The sequence below is a fragment of the Microcaecilia unicolor genome, chromosome 1 (assembly GCF_901765095.1).
Source record: "Microcaecilia unicolor chromosome 1, aMicUni1.1, whole genome shotgun sequence".
In the NCBI taxonomy this organism is placed as follows: Eukaryota; Metazoa; Chordata; class Amphibia; order Gymnophiona; family Siphonopidae; genus Microcaecilia; species Microcaecilia unicolor.
Genome location: NC_044031.1, coordinates 544,343,808 through 544,357,778, shown reverse-complemented (window position 1 = coordinate 544,357,778; position 13,971 = coordinate 544,343,808). Strand labels below are relative to the sequence as shown.

General features: G+C 43.5%; 1 long non-coding RNA gene across 1 annotated transcript; it reads left to right on the top strand.

Annotated features, from left to right (window-relative positions):
* Nucleotides 1-1,650: 1,650 nt before the first annotated feature.
* Nucleotides 1,651-13,551, top strand: LOC115460411. Its single transcript, XR_003940481.1, has 3 exons — nt 1,651-1,752; nt 2,948-2,952; nt 13,538-13,551. It is a non-coding gene; the product is annotated as an uncharacterized LOC115460411 (long non-coding RNA).
* Nucleotides 13,552-13,971: the final 420 nt, after the last annotated feature.

The window sequence follows — 13,971 nt, the reverse complement described above, 5'->3', positions numbered from 1 at the left end:
AATGAATATCCTGCCGAGACTTCTATTTTTGTTTCAAACACTACCCATCCTAGTACCAAATAGGGAGTTGACAAGATTGCAATCAGAACTAGGGAAATTTGCTTGGGGGCGGAAACCGGCTAGGCTATCCAAGAGGATAATGTGGGGAAGAGTACAGGAAGGAGGGAGAGAAATGCCAAACATGCAATGGTATTACTGGGCAGGACAAATCACACAAATAGCAGAATGGTGTAAGGTAGATCTGTCACACATAACCACATTAGAGCAAGTGTTTGTCAGAGAGGGATACCTGGAGGGACTCTTATGGGCCTCCATCCCAGAACAAAATTATGGGAAAATGACTTTAAACCCGTTTATAACACACTTGTTAACTCTCTGGGGAACCCTAAAAAATAAATTAAGGGGGAGACAACAGAGATCCTCATATGCGTGGATTACGCAGGAGGAGGGATTCCCAGCGGGGAAAGAATCGAGGGTCTTCTCCACATGGTTTCAGAAAGGTTTGATCAGATTTCGTGACTTTATGGATGGAGGGCACATGAGGACATTTGAAGAGCTCCAAGAGAAATACGATTTACAAGAGACAGATAAATACGCATACATACAAGTCCAACACTTTATCATATCAGAAAAATGGATAAAACACCCACCAGTAGACCATGAGAAATTCGAAAATTTATGGGGAGAAATAGATGTGTCAGGCAGGGGAATTTCCAAGATATATGGTCATCTCCGGGGCCAAGATTTCAGAAAACATGCTTTTATGGAAGCATGGGAAAAAGACATGGGTCAGACATTAAGTGAGGCCGAATGGAGGAGGGTGTGTATTGAAATTAAGAAAACATCAATATGTGTGTTGATCAAAGAAAATGCCTACAAGATACTAAGTAGATGGTATTATACGCCAGAAAAAATTAATAAAATGTATCCAGGGGCCTCTGCGGAATGTTGGCGGTGTGGGAAAGGGAAAGGTACATTTTATCATATATGGTGGGAGTGTACCCAGATACAAGAGTATTGGAAAGAAATTGTGAACGAATTATCAATGGTCTTGGAGATTCCCTTTCCACATGAACCTAAATGGTGCTTACTTGGTTGGGGAAACCATAGAGGGCAAAAATGGCAACAAAGAGTTAAGCGGATAGGGCTCGCAGCAGCGAAAACGGGTATAGCACGCCATTGGAAAAGTAAATTGGGGCCCACAAAGACTGATTGGAAGGTTAAGTTAAGGGAGCTCATAGAGCTGGACAAATTAACAGATAAAAGAATAGGGAGATACAACTCTGAAGCAAAAGAATGGACACGATTGCAGGAACTTTTGAAAGATACGGGGAAAGAAGAAATTGATACGATATCCTGAGGATTAAAAGAAGTGGGGGAGGAGTGGGAGGAGAGGGAGGGGGGTGGAGGAGGGTGGGGGGGGGGAAATGTATAAAATACAGATGAGCATTGTTACAATATTATGAGAAATGCAATGTTAAGTCATGCTATAACACAGTTGTGATATTTTGTTTTCAATAAAATTTATAAATTAAAAAAAAAAAAAAAAAAAAGAACAGGAGATAACGGCGATCCCTGTGGGACCCCACGTTGATTATTCCAACTCTCAGAACAGTCGCCATCAAATCTCACTTTATAAAAATGATCTTTTAAAAATCCTGTGAACTATTTATGAACATTGCCAGTTATTCCTATGCTGTCCAGAATATGTAAAAGAATATCATGGTCTACCAAATCAAATGCATTAGATAGGTCGAACCAGAGGCGTAGCCAGACAACAGATTTTGGGTGGGCCTAGACAAGAAGTGGGTGGGCACCAAGTGTTCTCCCCTTCACCCACCACAAAAAAAAAAATCAGCTGGCGGGAAAACGCTTTAGCAGTCTGCAGCAGGCACGCGCTGAAAACTGAGCATGCGCAGGTGCTGGTATCGTGGAGAATAGCGTTTTCATTACCATCAGGGGGAAGTCTTCAGCTGGCGGAGCTTGGGATCCCCACCTGCTACCGCTAATACGTGTGCTACTGTTGGGTGGGCCTGATCCCTAATTGGGTGGGCCCCTGCCCACCCAGGCATACCTGTGGCTACGCCACTGGGTCGAACTGTAGCACTAATGCCTTCTTGCCCTCTGCCAAAATCTTATGAACATTGTCTATCAACGAGGCAATAACAGTCAGTTTTTTTATCTCCACCACTTCCACTGGGAGCCCATTCCACAAATTCATCACCCTTTCCATGAAAAAGTATTTCCTTGTTCCAGAGCTTCCTTTGGAAGAGTCTCACATCCTATGCATTTATTCCTCATAGGTATTTAAATGTATCTATCATGTCTTCCCTCTCCTGTCTGTTGTCCTGCTTCTTCTACTTGGAAAAGATATTTGTTTCGTAGAACACTTAAAGATCTGTTCTGGTCCTAGGACATCACCTTGAAATGATTTGCCTTTGACTTTCAGAGGCATTTGAAGTGAACGATATGGTGAGGTGGAAATCCATGTCTTTCTCATTGGGTAATTCATCCCACTATTTAATTTGTAAGGACTTCAACCAGAAATACACTTTATCAATTTCCAAAAAATCTAAGCAAATTCTGGAGATACTCGATTTGATTTTGTTTCCAGGATTTGTCCAAAATAAACGGCTGCCTCAGTTCAGCACCCAATGGATTTGACAGGGAAAGAGAAAATCAAGCGCAACATGCCCGGTAGGCCAGCATTCGCTTATATGGTCTGTATTCGAACAGTTGGATGATGATACTGAATAGAGCGGAGAAACTGAATTCTACGCTATGCAAAATTATAGTTAAACACAGCAATGGCACCCGTAATCTTTGGCAGCACATTGAAAGACATCATAAAGCAAACATTTTGGATCTGCAAGAGCAGGGCACTTGTAAAAAATCTGTAGGTCTCTGTAGCTACAAAGCCTAAAGCATCCAGCAGTGTCTTCTCAAGCCTGAGTTTCATTATTTTTCCACAAGCCACTCCCACCAGGAGATTAAAAAAATTTGACACTACCCTCATGTATTTTATTCTTAAAGATATGCAACCATTTAGCGTTGTTAAGGAAGATGGCTTTTTGGACTATTGTCAGGCTCTCAACAGAAGTTATGCCGTGCTATCATGCTAAACTCTATAGAATGATTGAATTTAAATATTTATTTATTTATTGCATTTGTACCCCACATTATCCCACCTATTTGTAGGCTCAAATATGACAAAGTGTCCACCTAACGTTTTGATTCAGCTTCAAAGTCTGAGCTATCTAAGTATTACCACAGATCTCTGGACCAGCAGAACCATGGGGGCTTATCTATATATATAAAAGGCACTTTGAAGCCTCAAGCCGGAAACTTGAGGCGCCCGAGATATCCGGTTTGGCCTGCAGGCTCCAGTCACTGTAGCTCCGCCCTCGCGTCAAAACGCGATGATGTTGAGGGCGGGGCGGCCCTCGCGTCAAAACGCGATGACGTTGCGGGCGGGGCGGCCCTCGCAACCACGTCACTGAGGGACGAAGGGACGAAGAGGAGAGGTGTGCAACTCGGAACGGAGGCACGGAGGGGGTGTCTGCAACTCGGGAGGGAGGGAGGGAGGACGGGGGGGGGGGGGGGGGATTACCCTGCTAGCGCCCGTTTCATTTTTGCCAGAAACGGGCATTTCTTACTAGTATTACAATAATACATGACATAGATAATAACTTTCATGCAATAAATGTTGTGCTGGGTACATGCCAGAGAGACACACAGGTGACAATATAGCAGATGCCATGGAAAGTGCAGTGAAGAAATGGAAGTTAGAAGGCAAAGATTTTGCAGTTGTTACTGATGATGCTGCATCAATGAAAAAAGTTATTGGGAAACTTATTCGAAAAGGAATCTATACCGCTCACCGTTGCTGCTTCGGACACACTGCAGTTATGTGAGGAAGATGGGCTGTAGTCTCATCCAGCAAGCAATTACATCATTAATAAATTCATGTGATATCGTCAACACTTTCCATCACAGTACTATACTCACTGACAATTTGAAAACTTTGCAAGAAGCAATGGGAATGCCAATGAAGAAACCGATTGCTGATGTCAACACATTTTGGACCAGTACTTGCATTATGTTTCAGCTGAATTACAGCAACCCATTGATTCTTTAAGCTGCTGCAATAAAAACACAGAGAAAGCTGCACCTGCAAAATGTGACTGTAATCTGGCTCACAGGCTCGTTGATGTCTTGCAGACCTTTGAAGAAGCCACAACAATTGCATCCGGAGAACAGTATGTTACTGTGTCTGTTGTTTATCTGCCGGTTGAACACCTGATTAATTCAATTGACACAAGATACTGGGAAGAATCAGGAGAGGCAGGGGAGGGTTGATGATGTTGATCTACAAGCAAAATGTTGGCTACTTTGGTTTCTCACTGTATCTTTAAAGAGCATGCATTTTCTGATTTGAAATGTGTTGTTTTGGAACAACGTCAGCGATCAGTTCATCATGGCAATTTTAAGCGACTGTTGTTGCAGCATGAACAAAAGTGGATATATTTTTTTTGATACACTGGAACCCAAGGGTTTGAATGCTAAAATATTTATTTATTTATTTATTTGTTACATTTATACCCTGCTCTTTCCGGCTCGATAGCAGGCTCAGTGCGGCTTACATAATATGGGTTACAAAGTATCATAGAAAGAACACAGCAGTAGAATCGTAGAGTTATGATGTGGTTGTTTAGAATAGGTCAAGATGGGTGAGATGTCAAGAGAGGGGGAGGTAGGGGTGGTGTGGAATGGGCTTATAGATTAAGTTGTCTGCATTTTTAAAATCACCCGTTTTTGTGTTGCTTTAAGAGGGTGGAGTTTTTGAGGGACATCGGTTTTAAATTGGTGTCTTCAGTGACCCAGCGCCATCTTGGCAGTTTTTGAGCCGCAGTAAAGAGTGTTCTCCCCTGAAGCAGTTTATGTGAAACAGGGAACCACTGTTGGGTGTATGCTGTGTTGCCTTCATTACTGGTGGTGGAACTGAAGATGATGTGATGGACAGTGTCTTCATTTTTGGGTAAGTATAGTGAAGTGTGGTACAGTATAGTAATTGCTCTATTTTGGGGATGTTGAGAGCACTGTCATTGCTTGTTTCGTACATATATTTTAAGGGTTTTGCTTTTTTTTTCTGAGAGTCCTGTGATTTTTTTTTTCCGTATGGTTGTTTTTTGACCTGCGTTGTGCTGAGGCCTCTCTTTTTTCTCCACATATGTTTTGAGAACATTGTGGCAGTGTTCTCTCATCTTCCATTTATAAGTTGTATTGTGTTTGGGTGACAGATGATGAAATTGAAACAGATTCTGTTATGAAGATACAGATCAGCAAACTTGAAAGTTATCACTGGCTTGAAAGAAGAGCTGAAGAAAGGTTTACTGCACAGATTTCAAGATAAATTGTTAATATATACAGATTAAGCAGCTTCCTGGATCCGAGATTCAAGTTAACCTATGATGAAGTATCAGATGTCATTAGTTGCAACTCAAGAGCTTGTAAAAATGCAAACCACTGATGTACCATTGCCAGTCAGCAGCAGCACAGCCTCTGTGGAGATGGCTCACACATTGTCAGCTGTTCCAAATCTTGGAACACAGTATGTGGATAAACCTCGACACAAATTCAGTTTCAGAGAAATAGTGGAAGATACCAATGTTGCTGCTAAGAAAGCCAGACTTCCATCACAATCAGAGTATGACAGCGATATTCAAATCAGATGCAGTGATGAATTTGTGTGCTATAAACACACAAAAATCTATTGGAAACTGGTGGCGATGTTTTTAGTTTCTGGCATCAAAGGCAGAGGAAATTGCTGCTGCTCAACTGGCTTGCACAGAAGTTTCTGTGTATACCAGTGACTTCTGTGCTGTTGGAAATACTTTTTTCTGCTGCTGGACAAATTATAGCTGCGAGACACAGTTGTCTGAAGCCAGTCAAAGCGAACAAATTGATTTTTCTCAAAACAAACTGGAAGATATAGGACACAACCTAACTTTGCTTTTGACATTATGTAAGACTGCACGGCATGCATGGGCGTAGACTGGAGGGGGGCGAGGGGGGCAGTGCCCCCCAAACGACGAGCGACTTACCCGATGTCACTTCGGTGAACTGGTGGGCGGGGCACCACTGAGTAAAAGCAACAAGCAGGCATGCTCGTCTCCGTCCGCTTCCCTGCCCTCTCAGCGTCCCGCCCGAAAGGAAATGACCTCAGAGGAAGGTGGGACACAGACTCAGAGAGGGCAGGGAAGTGGACGGAGACGAGCGTGCCTGCTTGCTGCTTTTACAATCTCCGCTCGCTCGTTCACCGACCCGCCTGTTCGCCGCTGGGAAATGCTGGCTCCTCGCTCCTGTCTAGTGCACTGGAAGGTAGGAAGCCATTTGGTAAATCTCTGCTTCCACTCCTCCGCGCAGCCATCGCCATTCACTCAAACCTGTGAGCTGCTGCATCCACATGTTCTTTATGGGAGAAAGATGCTGGGAAGGGGGAGAGGGGGAGACGCTGGATAGAATGGGGAAGGGGATGGATAGAAACATATTAGCATATTCATTTGCATATATATATATATATGCAAATGAATATGCTAATATGCTCCGCCCCCATCCTTTGCCCCCCCCCCCAAATGAAACAGTCAAACTACGCCCATGATGGCATGCTCACATTAAGAGTTGTTCATATTACAGTTTGTTCTTGTTCTTACTTGGGATCATGTATGTGTCCTCCTAAGTACCTTTGTTCTTTTCGGAAATGTATTGTGTTTACTTTCCTATGTGATTGGTTAAGTTACTTCATTGCATTATGATTTGTAAAAATCTTGAAATGCTCCATTAAAAAAATGACTTCACATAAATTTAACACACCTAATCTATTCATTTCCATAGTAGCCTTAAAGAAGTGAATCAAATCAAATCAAAAAATCAATTCATATGAGTGAATAGAAGCAAAATTTTTGGACTGAACCAGACAGCACTACTCTAAACTCATACCTTTGGTTAGATTCAAAGAATGCAGCTTCCACACCGGACTGTTTCTTGCCTCTCCTCGGAAGGGAAGCACTACTTGACATCTGACTATGCAAAGACCAGCAATATAATAACGCTCTCTGCAATGGTCTCATGTGTGCTGCATGTCGAAGCAGACTGTATGGATTGAGATGGCATCAACTGACCCTTGGCTGAGTTGACCAGCCAACCTAGATCTTGAAAAAGAGAGAGCCTGATTTGTGGCTTCAATGCTTACTTCAAATGACTTTGCTTTTATTAGTCAGTCATCCAGATATGGTGCACCAGTATCCCTGAACATTGCAGTGCCACCACCACCACAACCATCACTTTGGAGAAAGTTCTTGGAGACATGGCTATAAAAACAAAAAGGGAAGCACACAGAACTGAAATTCTGACCAAGAATTGCAAAGCATAGATGGACTGCATGAACTGGAATATGCAGGTATGTTTCCATAGCGATATAAGAAATTCCTTTGTTCAAACACTGCTGTAATGGATCATAGAGTCTCCATGTGGAATCCTGGAACCCTTAAAAACTCATTGACTCTTTTGAGAACCAAGATAGACCAAAATGTTCCTTCTTTCTTTGGTCCTACAAAGTAAATGGAATAGCAGTCTTACCTTGTTCTCTGTTTGATGCTGGTGCTATGGTCTGCAAGGCCAACAACCTTTCTGGAGTAACTTAAACTAATGCCACTATCAGAAACTGACAAAGAGACTCTAAGAAACTGTCAGGAAGAGGGCGAGTGAACTCTAAGTCATTGCCATCTCTGATTACTTCTAGAACCCACAGATCTGAGGTTATTTGGGCTCACTTCTAAAAAAAACCAAAAAAATCTCAGGTGACATCCCACCTGAGGAACAAGACTATGGGCCCCCAAATCTCATTGTAAAGTTCTGACAAAACTTGCACCTCTGGATGAAATTTCACAACTTCTTTTGTGACCCCTGAAAAAGGTCTTCTCTTGGGACACAAACCTGCCATGAAAAGAACCACTAACTCTTCCTGGTCTGTAATGCCTAGCTTCCAGAAAAAGATCTTGAGTTCACTGAAAACTAATTTGCTTGGTCTGCTCCTCTGGCAAACACAGAGTTTTTGACTCAGTCAAACTTTTAACTGAGCATTCCAGGTCATTTCCAAGTAGCATTTTACCTTAACAAGGCAACTCACTAAGATGGTTATTAGAAGATATATCAACTGCTCAATTTCTCAGCCACAAAGTCTACAAGGAATTCAACCAGATACAGTGGGGGAAATAAGTATTTGATCCCTTGCTGATTTTGTAAGTTTGCCCACTGACAAAGACATGAGCAGCCCATAATTGAAGGGTAGGTTATTAGTAACAGTGAGAGATAGCACATCACAAATTAAATCCGGAAAATCACATTGTGGAAAGTATATGAATTTATTTGCATTCTGCAGAGGGAAATAAGTATTTAATCCCTCTGGCAAACAAGACCTAATACTTGGTGGCAAAACCCTTGTTGGCAAGCACAGCGGTCAGACGTCTTCTGTAGTTGATGATGAGGTTTGCACACATGTCAGGAGGAATTTTGGTCCACTCCTCTTTGCAGATCATCTCTAAATCATTAAGAGTTCTGGGCTGTCGCTTGGCAACTCGCAGCTTCAGCTCCCTCCATAAGTTTTCAATGGGATTAAGGTCTGGTGACTGGCTAGGCCACTCCATGACCCTAATGTGCTTCTTCCTGAGCCACTCCTTTGTTGCCTTGGCTGTATGTTTTGGGTCATTGTCGTGCTGGAAGACCCAGCCACGACCCATTTTTAAGGCCCTGGCGGAGGGAAGGAGGTTGTCACTCAGAATTGTACGGTACATGGCCCCATCCATTCTCCCATTGATGCGGTGAAGTAGTCCTGTGCCCTTAGCAGAGAAACACCCCCAAAACATAACATTTCCACCTCCATGCTTGACAGTGGGGACGGTGTTCTTTGGGTCATAGGCAGCATTTCTCTTCCTCCAAACACGGCGAGTTGAGTTCATGCCAAAGAGCTCAATTTTTGTCTCATCTGACCACAGCACCTTCTCCCAATCACTCTTGGCATCATCCAGGTGTTCACTGGCAAACTTCAGACGGGCCGTCACATGTGCCTTCCGGAGCAGGGGGACCTTGCGGGCACTGCAGGATTGCAATCCGTTATGTCGTAATGTGTTACCAATGGTTTTCGTGGTGACAGTGGTCCCAGCTGCCTTGAGATCATTGACAAGTTCCCCCCTTGTAGTTGTAGGCTGATTTCTAACCTTCCTCATGATCAAGGATACCCCACGAGGTGAGATTTTGCGTGGAGCCCCAGATCTTTGTCGATTGACAGTCATTTTGTACTTCTTCCATTTTCTTACTATGGCACCAACAGTTGTCTCCTTCTCGCCCAGCGTCTTACTGATGGTTTTGTAGCCCATTCCAGCCTTGTGCAGGTGTATGATCTTGTCCCTGACATCCTTAGACAGCTCCTTGCTCTTGGCCATTTTGTAGAGGTTAGAGTCTGACTGATTCACTGAGTCTGTGGACAGGTGTCTTTCATACAGGTGACCATTGCCGACAGCTGTCTGTCATGCAGGTAACGAGTTGATTTGGAGCATCTACCTGGTCTGTAGGGGCCAGATCTCTTACTGGTTGGTGGGGGATCAAATACTTATTTCCCTCTGCAGAATGCAAATAAATTCATATACTTTCCACAATGTGATTTTCCGGATTTAATTTGTGATGTGCTATCTCTCACTGTTACCAATAACCTACCCTTCAATTATGGGCTGCTCATGTCTTTGTCAGTGGGCAAACTTACAAAATCAGCAAGGGATCAAATACTTATTTCCCCCACTGTATACACTTTATCTATTGCCAAATAAATGCCATAGACATGGAAGACCTCTGGAGACGATTGTAAAGTAAGTCTTCTAGAAAAGGACGTACCCATTTCCGTATGAACCAGAGAAGATATATCATTTCTTTCAGTTAACTCAGGAAAAAGATCAAAACTGTTAGCTCTTGCTGCTAAATTGCCATAGACCACTGCCTGCAAGGCCAGGGCAAACACTTCAAAGGCATGTTTTAAAAGTACTTCCAGTTGACTCGCAGCTGTAGCACGGTGGCCGTGACAGACGTAGCAGGTACTCACATGTTCAGTCTACAATTCAATACAGAAAGGAGCCACAAAACCCACCAAACAGAAAAGTGCCACTGAATGCTTGTATACAGTACAAACATCCTCCTCCCACTCCTGCTGAAAATCACTGCCTTGAGTTCTGCAAATTGGCCTTGGTTCTCAGCTAAAGCAGAGCTGTTGATTGAGCATAATAGCAAGGAATCAAATAAAATCTTTGTGTGTGTGTGTGTGTTTTACTCCTGGGGGGCTCTCAAAGAACCCCTCCCAGGAGGATGGTGATTGTGTCTCAGAGGGTGAGGAAGAGGAGTGGCCTAGTGGTTAGAGTGGTGGACTTTGGTCCTGGGGAACTGGGTTCGATTTCCACTGCAGGCACAGGCAGCTCCTTGTGACTCTGGGCAAGTCACTTAACCCTCCATTGCCCCAGGTACAAAATAAGTACCTGAATATATGTAAACTGCTTTGAATGTAGTTGCAAAAACCTCAGAAAGGCAATATATCAAGTCCCATTTCCCTTTCCCTATTTGAGATTCTACATGGAATGTTGCTACTATTGGAGATTCTAGATGGAATGTTGCTACTATTGGAGATTCTGTTGCTACTATTTGAAATTCTACATGGAATGTTGCTATTCCACTATCAACATTCCATGTAGAAGCCAGCTCTTGCAGATCAGCTACGCAGGCTTCTGTTTCTGTGAGTCTGACGTCCTGCACGTATGTGCAGGACGTCAGACTCACAGAAACAGAAGCCTGCGCGGTCGCACTGCTGATCTGCAAGGGCAGGCTTCTACATGGAATGTTGCTAGTGGAGGAGTAGCCTAGTGGTTAGTGCAGCGGACTTTGATCCTGGGGAACTGAGTTTGATTCCCACTGCAGCTCCTTGTGACTCTGGGCAAGTCACTTAACCCTCCACTGCCCCAGGTACAAATAAGTACCTGTATATAATATGTAAGCCGCATTGAGCCTGCCATGAGTGGGGAAGCGCGGCGTACAAATGTAATAAAAAAAACTACAAGGTAAAGAGTGTGTAGAAGAAATGGAAGATTGAGAGATAACTGAAAAAATATGATTGTAGAACTGTTCCAAATAAACCAGTAGAAGCTAATCTAGTCAGCAGTTATGATCTATCAGATCAATAAGCAGCTGTAAAATCGAAATGCTACCTTGTCAGTAACAAATGCTTCATGGAGCCCACTCAGCAGCAAGGTAATAACAGTTTTCATGTTATAGTCTGGTCTAAAACTAAATAAGTGCTTCAGATAAACTTCAGGAAATAGATGCATCAAAAGAATGAATTTTGGTAAGGTTAGAAATGAGGACCAACTGAGGAAATCTGAGGAATGAGGATGAGGTCAGAATTGGTCTGAAACCCCCAAAATACAAATACACTGGGCTTATTATTATTATTTATGGAAGAAGTTTATTAAACATCAAACAAAAATCAAGAGCCTTGCAACCACAAAAGCCATTAAAAAGAAAGCATCTGTAACAGTATCAATGCAGCCACTTACAAGCACAACATCCAAGTAGTATTCTCCCACCGTTTGCAAAGTTTTGACCCTTTTTATTTGGTATGAAACTCACACCCTCTGAATAAATCCCCTACCTACAACCATGCCCCTAGCTCACCCCCATCCTGATCGCCTCATCCCAACAATTCCAAGAGACCTGATAAAAGCCACAGATCATAACGGAGGGGCTAATCAAGCAGTTCACCAGGAAGCCTCAAAGGTATCAGAGGCTTCCAAATTTGCACCTAGTTTTGAAAAGCCTTCCTTCATTTAGCTAGAGACTTTTCCATGTCAGAGACACCACAGTACTCGTTCACTAATGGCCTGCAAGGACCAGCTTAACTGCGCTAAAACAGTGATAAAGCAAGGTGTTCTGAGTAATGTTTAAAGTTGGCATCTTTCGATTCAATAGGATAGTAGCGGGATCCCGTGTAATAGTCCAGCCTGTTCACTTCTGTATAGTGTAGTGTATACCTTTCCAGTATGCCTGCACCTTGGGGCACGACTACCAGACATGCCCTATAGTTCCCTTCTGCCCACACCTCTTTCAGCAGAGGGACAAGACAGAAAGGAGACAATGCTGCAAAAGCACCAGAGTCAAATATCAATGGTACATAACTTTTTAAAAAATATTATTCAATCTTTATTGAAAAATTTCTAGAACTTCATAATACAAAATAAAATGTAATATATAAACAGAACATTATTCTCCAGAATAGCTATTAACAGATACCTAACAAATAAAATAAACCTGGCCAGGGGCGTAGCCAGACTTCGACGGGAGGGGGCACATTTTAGCCCCCCCCCCCCACGGTGCCGCCGACCCCCCGCCATTGCTGACCGCTGCCACTGCCACCACCACCAACGTTGACCCTCCCCCTGCCGATGACCCTCTTGATCCCCCCTCCCGCTGCCAACCCTCCCTTGCCACCGCCATCACCTACCTTTGCTGGCAGGGGACCCCAACCCCTTCCAGCCAAGGTCCTCTTCTTCCGGCGCAAGGCTTCGTTCATGCAGGACATTAGACTCAGAAACAGAATGAAGCCTTGCGCCGGAAGAAGAGGACCTTGGGTGGGAGCGGCTGGGGTCCCCCGCCAGCAAAGGTAGGCGATGGCATTGGCGGCGGGAGGGGAGTTGAGAGGGTTATCGGCAGGGGGGGGTCCAGGACCAAATCTACGGGGGTCTAGGCCCCCGTAGCCCCACGTAGCTTTGCCACTGCTGGCCACACAGAAATAGTCCAACCCCCCCCCCCCCCCCCGTGATTGAGACAATTCTCATAAACTTCAACCAGTAGAGAACTCTCCTCTATAAACACAAACAAATGCTTACAGAAATAACTGTAAGCATGATTACAAGTGTAAATGTAAGTCTACATATAGAGACCAGAAGACATAGAGATAGATACAGGTACAGGGCAGCAATGAAAAATTATTTTCTCTTACTTTTGAAATTCACCCATTTCCACTTAGATGCTTTTTTTTACTAAGAAGTGGTAAAAAGTAGCCTTAGCATGTGTTTACAGGGGTCATTCCTGCATGCTAAGGAATTTTTACCACGTGAGTAAAATGGCCGTTTTTCCTATTTCCAGCATTAATGGCCACACTCTAATTTTTTTCATTAGTGTGTGAGCCTTTAACTACACCTGTTTTGTAAGGGCTGATGCACTAAACATGCATTAATTAATTAGCATACGGCAATGAACCTGCACTAACTGGTTAGCACAGAACATGCCTACTATCTGCCCCCAAGACTAAAAAATAAAACCTATTTTTATGTGGTTTGCATGCACACATGGAGAATTACCTTAGCGCGCCCCATGCTATGCCATTTAATGCTGAGGTAAGCATGCATTAGAGCTTAATGCAGTATAGTATAAGGGCCCCTTAGAGACTGAAGGCCTTTTGGATCCTTCCAAGCCCTTGACATGGTCATCTTGGCTGCTAGCTTTGCCCCCTCTATTTGCTCCCAGTCCTATGCATCATATTGTACACCAATTTCCTTTTCCCATTTCTCCCTGTAAGTAAGTGCCATAGAGGGGCATTTTCGAAAGGTCATCCAAGTCTGAATTAGGATGTTCTCACGAAGTCGTCCAAAATCAGGTAGGTATAATTGAAAAATAGTATGGACGTCCTTAGACATTTCATTATCGCAGTGCAAAACGTCCAAATCAGGGACATCCAAAGTATAGTAAAAAAGGACGCCCATCTTCCAGAACTGCCAAAGGACGTCTCCAAGACAAAGGTTAGCAAATACATTCACTGTATTTGCCAACATTTGTCATATGAACGTCCTTCGGCGGTTCTACGAGAAAGACGTCCTTATT